A 13,388-nucleotide genomic window follows, 5' to 3' on the forward strand; every position below is an offset into this window, starting at 1 on the left:
ACATTCTATTGATTTCTATCAAAATTTAATAAAAATCTAATTTTTATTTAAACTAAACAGCTCAATTAAAGGCAATCATGCCGCATAAATCAGGCTAAAGCCAGACTCTAATCTATCGCCTTCTCCATTACGTGGCTACCCCATCATCCAGCCCAAGTCCTTCAACAATATACCCCCAAATCAGCCCCATCAATAGGCTCATATACTTGAGACTTGACAACGTCATAGTCCACGAATTGCTTAAAATCATGATTTTGAAATTTAATTATCTTTAATCAGATCATTAATAGAAGTTCAAGAAATATGTGTTAATAATATACAATAAATATACACTTTATTAATTTTAAAATAGTATTATTAGTTAAAAATCACAAAATCTGAAAAGAGAAAATCATATTATTAATAATGAAATTTAGTGACTGGATTCTCATGTTTGAAATGAAACTTTCAATCTTGAAACATGTCACAATTCTTGCTTGATATCACAATTTTCAAATAGACGCATTTTAAGTCACATTCAAAGTGATATGAAACCACAAAATAGTGTCACATATTTATAAATTGTTATCACAGACACCCACTTTTATAAGTTACAATTACACAATATAGTATGTCACCATCACATAACATACTACAAATAATTTAGGTTACGATCTCATATGTGACAGTCACACAACATAATATTTTTTTATCTAATGCAAAACGAATAAATTTGCAAACTTAAATTTTATGGTTTAATCTTATATCGAGACAAATATATTTGTGAAGTTTATGTTTAGAATGTTTCAATTCAAGTCCTATATTCAATTTCATACCAATATAATTTTTTTCATCATTAGTACCATGCAATGCTATCTAGTTTGTCTATCTTACTAAACACATATACCATAAGATCCACTTTACATAATTTTGCTACCATTTGGGCTATGTATGAAAATTTTGGGATTCGTTGTGAGATTCATGTGATTGGAGGGGAGGAGTTAAACTTACATGTGTTGGAGTTTACCAAGAGGGGAGGCTATGACAAGGTTGGTTAACATGTAATATTTTTTGTTCCTTAAAAATCATATTTCTTTTTTCGTAATTTAATTTATTTATTTTTCTCTCCAAAACTTTCTTGAAAAGGTATGGATAAGAAATGAGGGAAATAATTGGAATTGTTTACTTCTCTCCAACAACTAGGAGTGCTTCTTATGCTTTGAGAAAATGTTATTTCATTCTCGATCCAACAGGTACATGTAACACCATTTATTATTATTATTATTATTATTATTATTATTATTATTATTATTGTTGTTGTTGTTGTTGTTGTTGTTGTTGTTGTTATTATTATTATTATTATTATTATTATTATTAGTATTATTATTATTATTATTATTATTATTTTTTATCTCTTTTGGCCGAATGATATTGTTTCTAAGTTCTATTTTTGGATGGCATGTTTTTATTTGCATCTATTTGCTTGAATTTTGTTTGCATGTCTTATATTTTGATCTATTAATTTCTTTTCCAGTATACAAATGATTTGTCATTTATTAGAACTTTTTTCATCGTTATCTTTTAGGTTTTGTAGATGTTTAATGCTTTACTATTGTCCATTTATTAATTTGATTAGTCTTTCCTACCTAACAGCGCAAAATATCAAAATAGTTTATGCACTCGATTTGCTTTCTTTCTATTTGTCATTATCAACTTGACCTTATGATAGCGATGAAAAGTGATTCATGAAATTAAAGTTGGTTTTTTTTTAGTTTTGTTGTTTACGGCCTAACGTAATATAAACAAAGAAAAATAATTTATGTAATAGATATTAATTTATTTAATTTTTTCTTTGCTACCATACATAATGAAATTACAAAAAAAAAAGATAGATGTAATAGATATGCATTAATTTCATTTCATTATTTATGACCTAATGCAAAGAAAACGAGGAAAAATGAACCTTACTCCTTATGGACCTATGGTTTGAGAAATGTTATTTCAATTTTCTTTTCTATTATGAACGAACTTACTTCTTAGGACATCATTGCCTCATACTTGATCCAACCGATACATGTATCACTATTTTTTTTTTCTTTTCAATTTTACCTTTTCGCTTTTGTGGCTGAATGATGTTCTTTCTAGGTTCTATTTGTGGATGGCGTGTTTTTATTTGCATCTATTTGTTTGGATTTTGTTACATATCTTATGTTTTGATCTGTTAATTTCTTTTCAAGTATACACTTGAATTTACATTTATTTATTTAAGGTTAGGTTAGAACTCTTTTCATCGTCATTTTTAGGTTGATGTTTAATGCTTTACTATTGTCCATTTATTAATTGATTTTGTCTTTACAACCTAACGGCATAAAACGACAAAATAATTGATTTGTATATTAATTTTTTTAATTTTGTCTTTACAACCTGACGTAATAAAATCAGAAAAATTGATATATGGAACAGATATGAAATTTCAATATGGATTTTAAAGTTTAGAGCCACAAGTATGGCCCAAATATTGCACTAGTAGACAATTAATTGTAAGTGCTAAGCAGATAAAAAATTTTGAACCATACATCAGATAATTTCACTGCCACAAAAGTTATTGTTCAATTCTCTTGGCAAGTCAACTTATTAAGATTACACTGTTTGATAACCTTGAAGAGACATAATACTTAAGATTAGATTGAGTTAAAATGAACCGTCTAGCAGTTATCTACAAACCATTCTCTCCCTTTTATATCCATTACTTCTAGCAATCTCTCAATTAAGCCTCTGTCCATTTTTTTTCTTCGTTCATTTTCATAATTTTTTCAGTGACTACTCTAGCGAGTTCTTATTTTCTGAGGAACCTATATTTGTTGGAAATGGCATACAAGGATATACCCTTTTCGGGTGCTAGTGGCCACCCATGAAGTCGTTGTCATGGATCCTACTCTCTTTATGAGCAATCTCTAGACCTTCCATTTTATCGTGGGTACAAAGTTTATGTATAGATAAATTAACTGCATTTTCTTCTTGTCTTTAACAGTGTAATTTCTAAACAAAAAACTTGGCAGATCTATAAATAATATTTTTACTATTTTCTATCATTGCTGCCGTCCAATACTATCTGTTCTATCCATCTTAGCAAACATGCTATAAGATACACTTTACAAAATGTTGTTACCATTTTGGCTATGTATAATTATTGTTGGATTTTATGCAAGGTTTCCTGTGATTGGAGGGAAGGAGTTAAACCTGCATGTGTTGTATGGGTTACCAAGAGGGGAGGTTATGACAAGGTTGGTGAACAAATAATATTTTTTGTGCTTTAAAATTAACAAATTCTTTTTCCCTTTATAATTTATTTATTTTTCTCTTCGAAAATGTACGGACAAGAAATGGAGGGATATCGTTGGCATTTTTGACTTCTCTCCAACAACTACAAGTGCTTCTTATGCTTTGAGAAAACGTTATTTTAGTTTGCTCTTCAATTTTGAACAAGCTTACTTCTTACAACATCATTATCCCCATTCTTGATTTTAACGGGTACATAAATCACTATTTTTGTACCATTTTTCTTTTTGGCTAAGTGATGTTCTTTCTAAAGGTTGAACCTCAACCTTGAGGGTCCCACCGCCCCATCTCAGGAACATTGTGAATGAGGTAAATCGCGGGATGTATCCCAACAGGCTAGGGAACAGGAGCTTCTCCGTATACTAGTTCCCACAAAGAGTTCAATTCCATATCTAAGAAATCGAACTCTCACATTGCGGCTACCAATAAAGTTGAGACTACCTCACTCCTGTCCTTTACCCCATTAGGTTATGCCTCGAAGGACAAGTGACGTTCTTTCTAGCTTCTAACTGTGGATGGCATGTTCTTATTCACATCTATTTGCTTGAATTATGTCTACATATCTTACGTTTTGATCTATTAATTTCTTTCCAGCGTATACTTGATTTTTCATTTATTTAAGGCTAGAACTCTTTCAATCGTCATTTTTAGGTTTTTTTAGATGTTTAAGGCTTTATTATTTTCCATTTATTAATTTGATTTTGTCTTTACTACCTAACATCGCAAAATGATAAAATAATTTATGCACTCGATTTGCACTCTTTCTATAAGTTGTTTTTAACTTGACCTTATGAAAATGAGGAGAAAAAGAATCATGAAATTTACGTTAATTTTTTTAGTTCTGTTGTTTACGGCCTACTATAAGATAAAACAAAAAAAAATGATTTATGCAGTAGACATTAATTAATTTAATTTTGTCTTTACGGACATAATTGTTAGAATTGGTTAAAAAATAACTAAAAATTGGTTAAGTGTAAAAGTGGAAAATGAAAAGATGTGATTTTGTGTCAACTTCAATCAAATATTCGGACTTGATTCGATGGTCAAATTACAAAAGTAAATAGACCAACTTATTCTACTCGTGGAGTAGATCATTATGATATATTTGGAATCTCGAAACCAATTTTGAATGAATGAGAAATTGCGGTCCAAAATTGGAAGAAATCAAGTGTTGCAACTTTTTGAAATGATGCAAGTTTTGACCAAGTGTTGCAACTTTCGAAAGAATGCAGGTTTTGGCCCACACTACTTCATTTGTACTCTTTTTACATCTATAAATAGGACCCTGAGGACATGGTTTTGGGTACACTAATTTGCATTGAGCACTCATTATTCTCTTGCAATTCTCTCATTTCTATTTCTATAACATTTTCATGAATTTTTTTTTCGTAGAGGGGAAAAAATTCCCTGGTTTCTTGTGGTTTGAACTGCTGCTACCACAAATTGTAAATTCATTGTATCTTGAGAGACAACTGTTATTCACTATGAGCATTGTAGCAAGGCAATTTGTCTTAAGGACAGAGATAACGTCTCTGTTTGGATTATTCTCTATTTTTTATTCCTTCTTAGTTCTTGTTTTGTGTAATCGTTTACCACATTTTTATATACTGAAACTCTGTCCAAAATTCCGTTCATATAAATTGTGTTTTGATCACGCTCCTGTGGGTTAAAACTAGTCGAACAAATATATCAAAAATTAATCCTTACATAGCTTATTTCTATAAGTTGTTTCCAACAATAATGAAATGACAAAAAAATGATATATGTAATAGATATGTACTACTTTCATTTTATTGTTACGACCTAATCAATATAGATTTATTTTCTAGATAATAATAATAATAATAATAATAATAATAATAATTTTAAATTTATTAAATATTTATTTTCGCTAATTTCATGTAGATCCAAAAGTTCAAAATAGATTATATGCTTACAGTGCCAAGTATTTTACACAAATATTGCAAAGTAGATAATTAGTTACAAGTGCTACGCTAACACTAAAACAAAAATAGCATTTTGTAATGAACAAAAAAAGTTGCGAAACCTTGGTTTCTCCGTAGAGTTGAAGGATATGACATCGTTCAATGACTGTTGCAAAAGACCTTTAAAGAACGTCGTCGTTTGTTTTTTGTAATGTTCATTGATTGTTGTTAATAACCTTTTTGCAACGTTCTTTAAAAGTCGCTAATAATTTTTTGGCAACGTTCTTTAAATGTAGCAAATAATTTCTTTGCAATGTTTTTTGTCTATTGTTTATGCTTATATTTTTATTTTTTCGAAATATTTAAATGTTCTCGTTTCTTACCTTTAAAAAAAAACTTAATACAAATATCATTCAGTATGTATATTTGTTATTTGAAATAATACTAAATATTTTTCTAGATTAATGAAGTATTGGTATATAAGTCATGCTTTTACAGGAGCATCAATGTATTTATGACAAATAGATTTTACATATAAAATTTTGATTTCTTCAAAAATAATAAAATAATATTCTTTTTGGTTCTTTATGTAATTGATTTGATATGTCAAAAGATAAAACTCAATGACATGATATAGACGATAATAGTCAACTTGCTGCCTTTAGGATTGCTTTTGGAATATAGATGAAATAGTATCGCCTTTTTCTTCGTATCCATAGGGAATAAATTTTAATAATTTGCATTTTGAGTTGGACATTCTTGAACGATAAAATCAATGACGTGTCATTTTGATAAAGTGTTATATAACTAAGAAGAAAAATAGAAGAAAATTAATATAGTATTTATTTTATTGAGAATCAATATCCCATATTTGTATGTTTCAATTAAGACAATAGGGGTAATGTGGAATGTTTATCCTTGTGGAAAAGCATGACCCTAGCAAGCTTGAGGTCCTTGGTTTGAAATTGTGCATTCTCCAAGACTCCAAGTAGTGAATTTAAAAAAATAATAAAAATTGTTGAAAATTTGCCAAAAAATAAAATAAAAAATTGTGCATTCTCCAAGACTCCAAGTAGTGAATTTAAAAAAATAATAAAAATTGTTGAAAATTTGCCAAAAAAAAAAAAAAGGTTGTTTGGACCAATTGGTTCGAAGGATTTGAGCAAAATCCGATTTAGTTAAAAGAAATACTATTATAAAAAGTCATATAACATTCTAAAAATATGAAATGCAATTCATTTCATAAAAAATTATACATTTTGCAAATAAGATTAATAATTATAAATTTAGAAAATTGAAGCAAGTATTGTCATAGAACTACAAAATCCAATAAAGTTGGCAGCATAGTTAATCGAGGAAGCTAATTAAGAAGAAAGAAAAGAAAAAGAATTTAATTATAATGTAATAAGAATTTTAAAATAATATAAAGTGAAAGGTAAAATGAGAAATATAAATTTGCTTTTCACTAACATGTAAGAATACATAAATATTGATTGCATGTTTACGTAATGCTTTATTCTTTGAGAATATTAAATAAAAATTATGAAAGAGTGAAAAGTATCTTCGCTATTTAATTTATTTAGAATTTTCGTTCTTAAACGGACATGTGGCAATTTACTTTGCACAAGTCTCATAAATTATTTCTAATAATAGAACCAAATATAATTTAGCTTATCTATTCTAGCATGGTGTTTCTACTTTTTACTTTTCTCAGCTCTGAAATATTCTTTCCAAATAAAGAAATAAAATTTACGATTTACCTTCCACTGTTCTCAGCTCTGAAATAATCTTTTCACATAAAGAACTAAAAATTATTTTACCTTCCATTTTTCATTCTAGCCAAACAGGCCCTTGATCCTGGTCTTTGGGCAAAATTTTCAAAAGAAGTCACTCAACTTATAGGGTCAAATTCATGTTAGTCATTCAACTGTAATTTAGTTTAATTTAATTACTATACATATATTTTTATTTCAATTTAGAGTTTGTTTGGTTTAGATTTTAAGCCAATTAAAATCAATTTTTTGATCGTTATTTCACTATTTTAACCGTCATTTTTGAATTTTTCTTTCACAAATAGAATCCACTTTATCTCTAACGGTCAAAAAATCAATTATCAAAATCCGACCAAACAAGCACTTATCATTGTGTATATAATTCTTACCAAAAGTGACAAAGAACCCATGATTTGTCTTTTGGAGTACAACTATTTTAGGACTTGAATTTACATTACTCACTGTAAACTCAATATTTTTCAAGATTCAACATCTATATTAAAAAGTAACGTACAATATTTTTTAAAGTTCAGTGATCAAAACTCAATATTTTAAATTTCAGTGAACAATCGAAAACATGGATATAAATTCAGTGAATAAAACTCGACATTTTAAACTTCAATGGTGAATTAATGATATAAACCTAAATTCAGTGATCATTGAAACAATTAACTCTAAAGTAGAGTATTAACTATTTATTACTTTATTCTTATACTCTCTTCTTGAGTTATATACTCTCTTCTTGAGTTAATTGTTTCAAAGGTCATTGAATTTAGATTCATATCTTTGATTGGTGACTGAAATTTAAAATGTCGAGTTTTGATCATTAAACTTAGATGTTTTCAATTGCTTATTGAAATTTAAAATATTGAGTTTTGACTATTGAACTTTTAAAAATTTTATACATTATTTATTAAATTTTAAAAAATAATGTACATTACTCACTATAAATCCAATATTTTTTAAAATTTAACAGTTGTTCTAGTAAGTCCCTGTTTGACCCCCATTACCTGAAAATGAAAATGGGGAGAATAGTATTTTTTAGAAAAATGAATGGTTGAAAAAAAAGAAAAAGTTTTCGATTTACGTGTAATATTATTTTATAGAAGATTGTGTGATTGAAAATAGGAGAGAGAAAAATAGAATGTAATGTAATTTAATTTAATGGGATGAAACAAGGGCTAAGTAACAACATATTCAAATGGTCAAACACTCCACATTTCAATTTTAAATTTCAACTAACACAGAGACATAAGTTAACCATTAACTCCTCCCTCCTCCTCCTCCTCCTCCTCTCTAGTTCTTTCTTGAATCAGATTTAAATCCGAGCTTATAGTGCGGATGAGTCTCTTTCGGTTGGTGGGTTTGTGAAAGTTGGCTGAATTTTTGGGTTTGAATATACATACACATTTATATACATAAATGTAGACGTGGGTTTTCAAGAATTTGTATTCCTGAGGTATATGTCTTGATCTGCTTTTCTCAACCTTCGAATTTTTGGTTATATAGATACTTAAATGTTTCATGTTTCTGTTCACATTTGATTATCTTTTTGAATTTTAACACTGCTGGTTTTCAAAGCGTTGAACATTGTGCGGATTCAGTTGAGTTTGGGTTTTCTGGGTCTTCCTCATTTATCTATATATTTATTTTTCTATCTCTGTGACAGTTTAGTTTTTTTTTTTTTTTTTGAGAGTGCTAAAGAGTGGTCTTTTGTTAATTTTGATGATTTGTCAAAAGGGTAAAGTTTGGTGAAATTTGTGCATTTTGGATGTCAGGGCTTTTAATTCAAAAAATAAAATAAAATAAATTATATAATTTTTATGATTCTTGCAGATCTCTGAAGCTATGAAGCTTGTATTTGCTTACAGCCCTTTTAGTAGTTTAGCTACTTTTTTTCTTCTTGATACCATTGAAGGTTTTTTCTTTTTCTTTTTTTTTATAAGAATAATTTTTATTTTTTTATTTCTTGAATTTCTATTTCTTTCCAAAATATAAGTTTTAGAGTCACATCTTAAACTCCAAAGATTATTACCTTATCTCTATGATTTAGCTTTATATTTTTAGGTCCTTATACCAAACTTGCAAATCAATGTTGTCATTATGTGGCTAACCGCTAATGAATTCCTTTGAGTCCATATTAATACACGGGTTGATATATTTCCATAGAGACCAGACTAATTTAATTAATGTTTGGATATAATTCTGCATAAAGTTGACTTTGATTGGGGCAAGTGAAAATATGAAAACTAAGTTCACTTTAAGAACTTAAAGATAAGCTGTATCCAACAAAAGTATGTGATTGAATCGACTTTAATGTCCATGAGAAGTTGTCCTTTTCTAAGTTCCCCTTTTCTCTTTTTTCTATCTATAAATGCCTTTTCTAACGCACCCCTTTTTTCTTTTCTTTTTGGCAATATATTTTTGTCTCTGAAACTATCTACTTTTGCTCATTTGCAGACTAAAATAGATGTAAATGGATATTTAATCTATTGGGAAACGACTTTTGAAATACTACCAAGGTTTAGAAAAGTGCCTGATATTAGTTTAGACATCTTGGTTCCGGTTTACCAGTTTGAGGTTAGATGTCATTCCGATGCATAGCTCGGGATATATGAGATAGTTTTGGGAGCTTATCCCGGCGTAGTTTTGATTACGAGATAGTTTTGAGAGCTTATCCCGGCGTAGTTTTGATGTAAGGCTGCCTGGACATCACGGGGGAAAATCTCATGGTTCATTTCATGATATAAATAACCAAACTTTGGTAATTCAGAATAATCGTTGGGCTAATCTACCACAGGAGCTACTTTACGATGTGATTAAAAGGTTAGAAGAGAATGAGAACACATGGCCTGCTAGGAAGCATGTGGTAGCTTGTGCAGCTATTTGCAGGTCATGGAGGAGCATGTGCAAGGAAATTGTCACGGGTCCAAAAATCTGTGGGAAACTTACTTTTCCAGTTTCTTTAAAGCAGGTGACTTTGCACCACTTGTTCTGCTTTGGTATTGTGCGAGATAATAACATTTTTGCGTATTTTAATGTTGTTTAGTTACCCACGTTTACCAATTATATGCATTTGCTGATTGGTTCTATGAAAGCAAATACTGAATCATGCTTATTTTCCTTCGTAGTCGGGGCCTCGTGATGGAACCATTCAATGCTTCATCAGGAGGGACAAGTATAATTTGACGTACCATCTTTTCTTGTGCCTGAGTCGTGGTATGCATTCTCTAGACCTTCTGAAGTTAATTATGTATTTGTAGTATTGAGTGTTTAAATGGTACTTCATCGTCAACCTGACTTTTTGTATCAAAGGAGATCTCTATAATAGCATGAACCCTTACTATTTGATAAATTACTAGTATATGTATTTTGCATCATGTTAGAAGGTGCTTCCATAGACATGCATGACTTCTTTTTTTAACAAAAAATTATTTGTTTGGCTACAAAAGGTAGCTGATATTATGTTACAAACTGAGAAAGCAAAATTAGGTTGGTCTCCTGATCATTATAAAATCTAACATCATATATTCATGTACAAACTAGTGGAAAATAAATTTTACGTACTTTAGAAGTACAAAAATGGCCCGCAAAATGGCTATCCAATTAGTCTCTACATAAGTAATGTAGAGCTATTTTTCTAAATAAATTATTTAATCTGGAGAATGTTCAACTCTTTAATGATGATTTCACAAATATGCTACAATTGTTTTTTGTGGAAACTCCCCTCCTTGATATCCACTTGACAGTAATTGAGTAAAGTAAGCAAGAATATCATCTCTTCTAGAACTGTGATGTACAGAGCAATTCTGTGTTAGAAGCATGAAACAAATTTGTTGAAACATGATCTTGAATCTTTCATTTTGAGATTCATATGCTGTTGACAAGTAGTAGTTTTCCATATCTGCACATTATGTGTCTGATTGCATGGACAGTTGCGAAGAAGAATATTATCATGAACAGAACATTTTTAGTGTTTGCACTCCCTTCACTTTTGCCTATTTGTTCCTGTTCTTATGTTAGTTGCAATTTAATTTTACCAGCTTTGCTAGTAGAAAATGGAAAATTTCTTCTCTCTGCAAAAAGAACTCGACGAACTACTTGTACAGAGTATGTTATCTCAATGGGCGCAGATAATATTTCTAGATCAAGCAGCACATTTATTGGAAAACTAAGGTAACATTGATTATAAATTTTTTTTATTCTATTATATCTGCCTTTGTGTTATTACTTTCTCCCATGTTAGTTAAATGTTTCTTGTGATGTCTTGAGAAAGTACGAGAGAGACAAATTTCTTATGGGGATACATACTGGAGTTTATAATTGATATTCTACTTATAGGGATTTCTTAGAAGCTATCATACTAATTTATGTCAATGTCTGATTTGGAAAAATAATGATTGTTTCTCCTGTGTTGAGTAGAGTTGTATAGTTTTGTTGGTGACATTACATTCTTTTGAGAATGCATACCAATAGGATGAAACCAGGAAAGTGTCCAAATGTAAAAGTAAAATTTAAAAATTGTGTTGAAAAAGAATTCGTATTGAATGTTTTCTGGGATGTGTCTTCTGGCATAAATAAACATAAATCATTTACAAATAATCAATTAATGTAACATTAAGAGGAGCAAAAGATCTATTAAATAAAGAACCAAGCAAAAGAACAAAAGGGAGGCTCAAGAATAACATTAGAAGGCACAAGAAGACAACGGAAATTATCATGCTTCCTTTGCCATGTGCTAAAGATTATTATTGGCAATTTTAGGTGGATGAAAATTCATATTGAAGCAACTTTAGCAAAATTCGTTAATATATGATTTCTTTAGAAGTTAATTTATCTTAAATAAGGAAGCAAACAAGTCAATGGTACATTATTTAAGGCCAAGGGCAAGATACAGTGAAGTTTTCTTAGGCTTGCAGAAGCGAATGAAATGAATTATCCTTATATATTTGCCTGAATTATGCTTGACTTGCACAATCTAGGTGAACTTAATTGTTGCCTGCTACTCTCAAAATTCGGTTAATAGGTTATCATTTTTATCATTTGTTTTTAACGTGCAAAAAAATGTATGGATTCAGTAAAATCTGTACTTGTATATTTATTTCTCCTGGTGCCTTAGACTGAAAGCATTCAACTTCTATGAGAGAATTAAAAATGTTCCTTTGTATTGCCTCCAAGGCCTCAAGTACTTGGCACGAAATTTGATTTACCATTTCAACTTTGTACTAGAAAAATAGGGTATAGGACACCTTGTGGTCCTTGTCGGCGTGCTTTTGCTTCAAAGGTCTTGATTGTATATATGTTCAGTTTATGCTTTCTTCTCAAGACTGGTGCTTTTATATATGTTTATCGTATTGTAGTATTTGTCTTGGATGATGATGATGATGATGATAATAGTAATTTATCTATCCTCGATACTAAATCTTACTGATTGTTGCAGATCAAATTTTCTCGGCACGAAATTTTTAATGTATGATACACAGCCTCCTCGTACTTGTTCACATGTCCCTCCACCTGGGAAAACTAGTCGAAGATTCAACTCCAAGAAAGTATCTCCCAAAGTACGTAGTGGCACTTACACCATAGCCCAAATCACGTACGAACTGAACGTGCTTGGGACACGGGACCGCGCAGGATGAACTGCGTCATGCACTCAATACCTGCCTCAGCAGTTGATCCCGGAGGCGTGGTCCCCGGACAACCTGAACTCATGCCAAGGTCCCTTGAGGACTCGTTCCGGAGCATTTCTTTCTTGAAATCTCTTGATCACTCGACCGAGTTCAGTAGCTCACGGTTTTCCAATATTGCTGGCGTGTGCAATGAGGACGATGATGGTAAAGGAAGATCCTTGATTCTCAAGAACAAGGTGCCGAGATGGCACAAACAATTACAATGCTGGTGCCTCAATTTCAGAGGACGGGTGACAGTTGCATCGGTCAAGAACTTTCAATTGATCGCCTCCACGCAACCACCGGCTGCCGCCACTAATGCACCACCGCCTTCTCAGCCAACCCAATCTGACCACGACAAAATCATCCTCCAATTTGGCAAAGTCGGTAAGGATATGTTCACGATGGATTACCGATATCCCCTATCTGCTTTTCAGGCTTTTGCAATCTGCTTGAGCAGCTTTGACACCAAGTTAGCTTGTGAATAGAGAAATTCAGTGCCTTTATTATCATCATTGTATCTTATTCTCCTCTTCACACGAAATGGAGATTGTTTTTATTATGTTTATGATTCTTCTGTAGAACTAGATTATAATTACTACCGTTTACTCGTGGCAGGGTTTTTACCTTCAAAAAATAAGAAGAATAAAAATGAAAAATCCTGACTTATCTGTCTTGATAACCACTTCTATTAGCAGTTTTAT

General features: G+C 30.6%; 1 pseudogene; it reads left to right on the forward strand.

Moving 5' to 3' along the window:
* The first annotated feature begins 9,600 nt into the window (after positions 1 to 9,600).
* LOC111378642 lies at positions 9,601 to 13,300 on the forward strand (annotated as a pseudogene).
* The last annotated feature ends 88 nt before the right edge of the window (positions 13,301 to 13,388 follow it).

Source organism: Olea europaea, unplaced genomic scaffold (assembly GCF_002742605.1).
Source record: "Olea europaea var. sylvestris unplaced genomic scaffold, O_europaea_v1 scaffold1844, whole genome shotgun sequence".
Classification (NCBI taxonomy): domain Eukaryota; kingdom Viridiplantae; phylum Streptophyta; class Magnoliopsida; order Lamiales; family Oleaceae; genus Olea; species Olea europaea.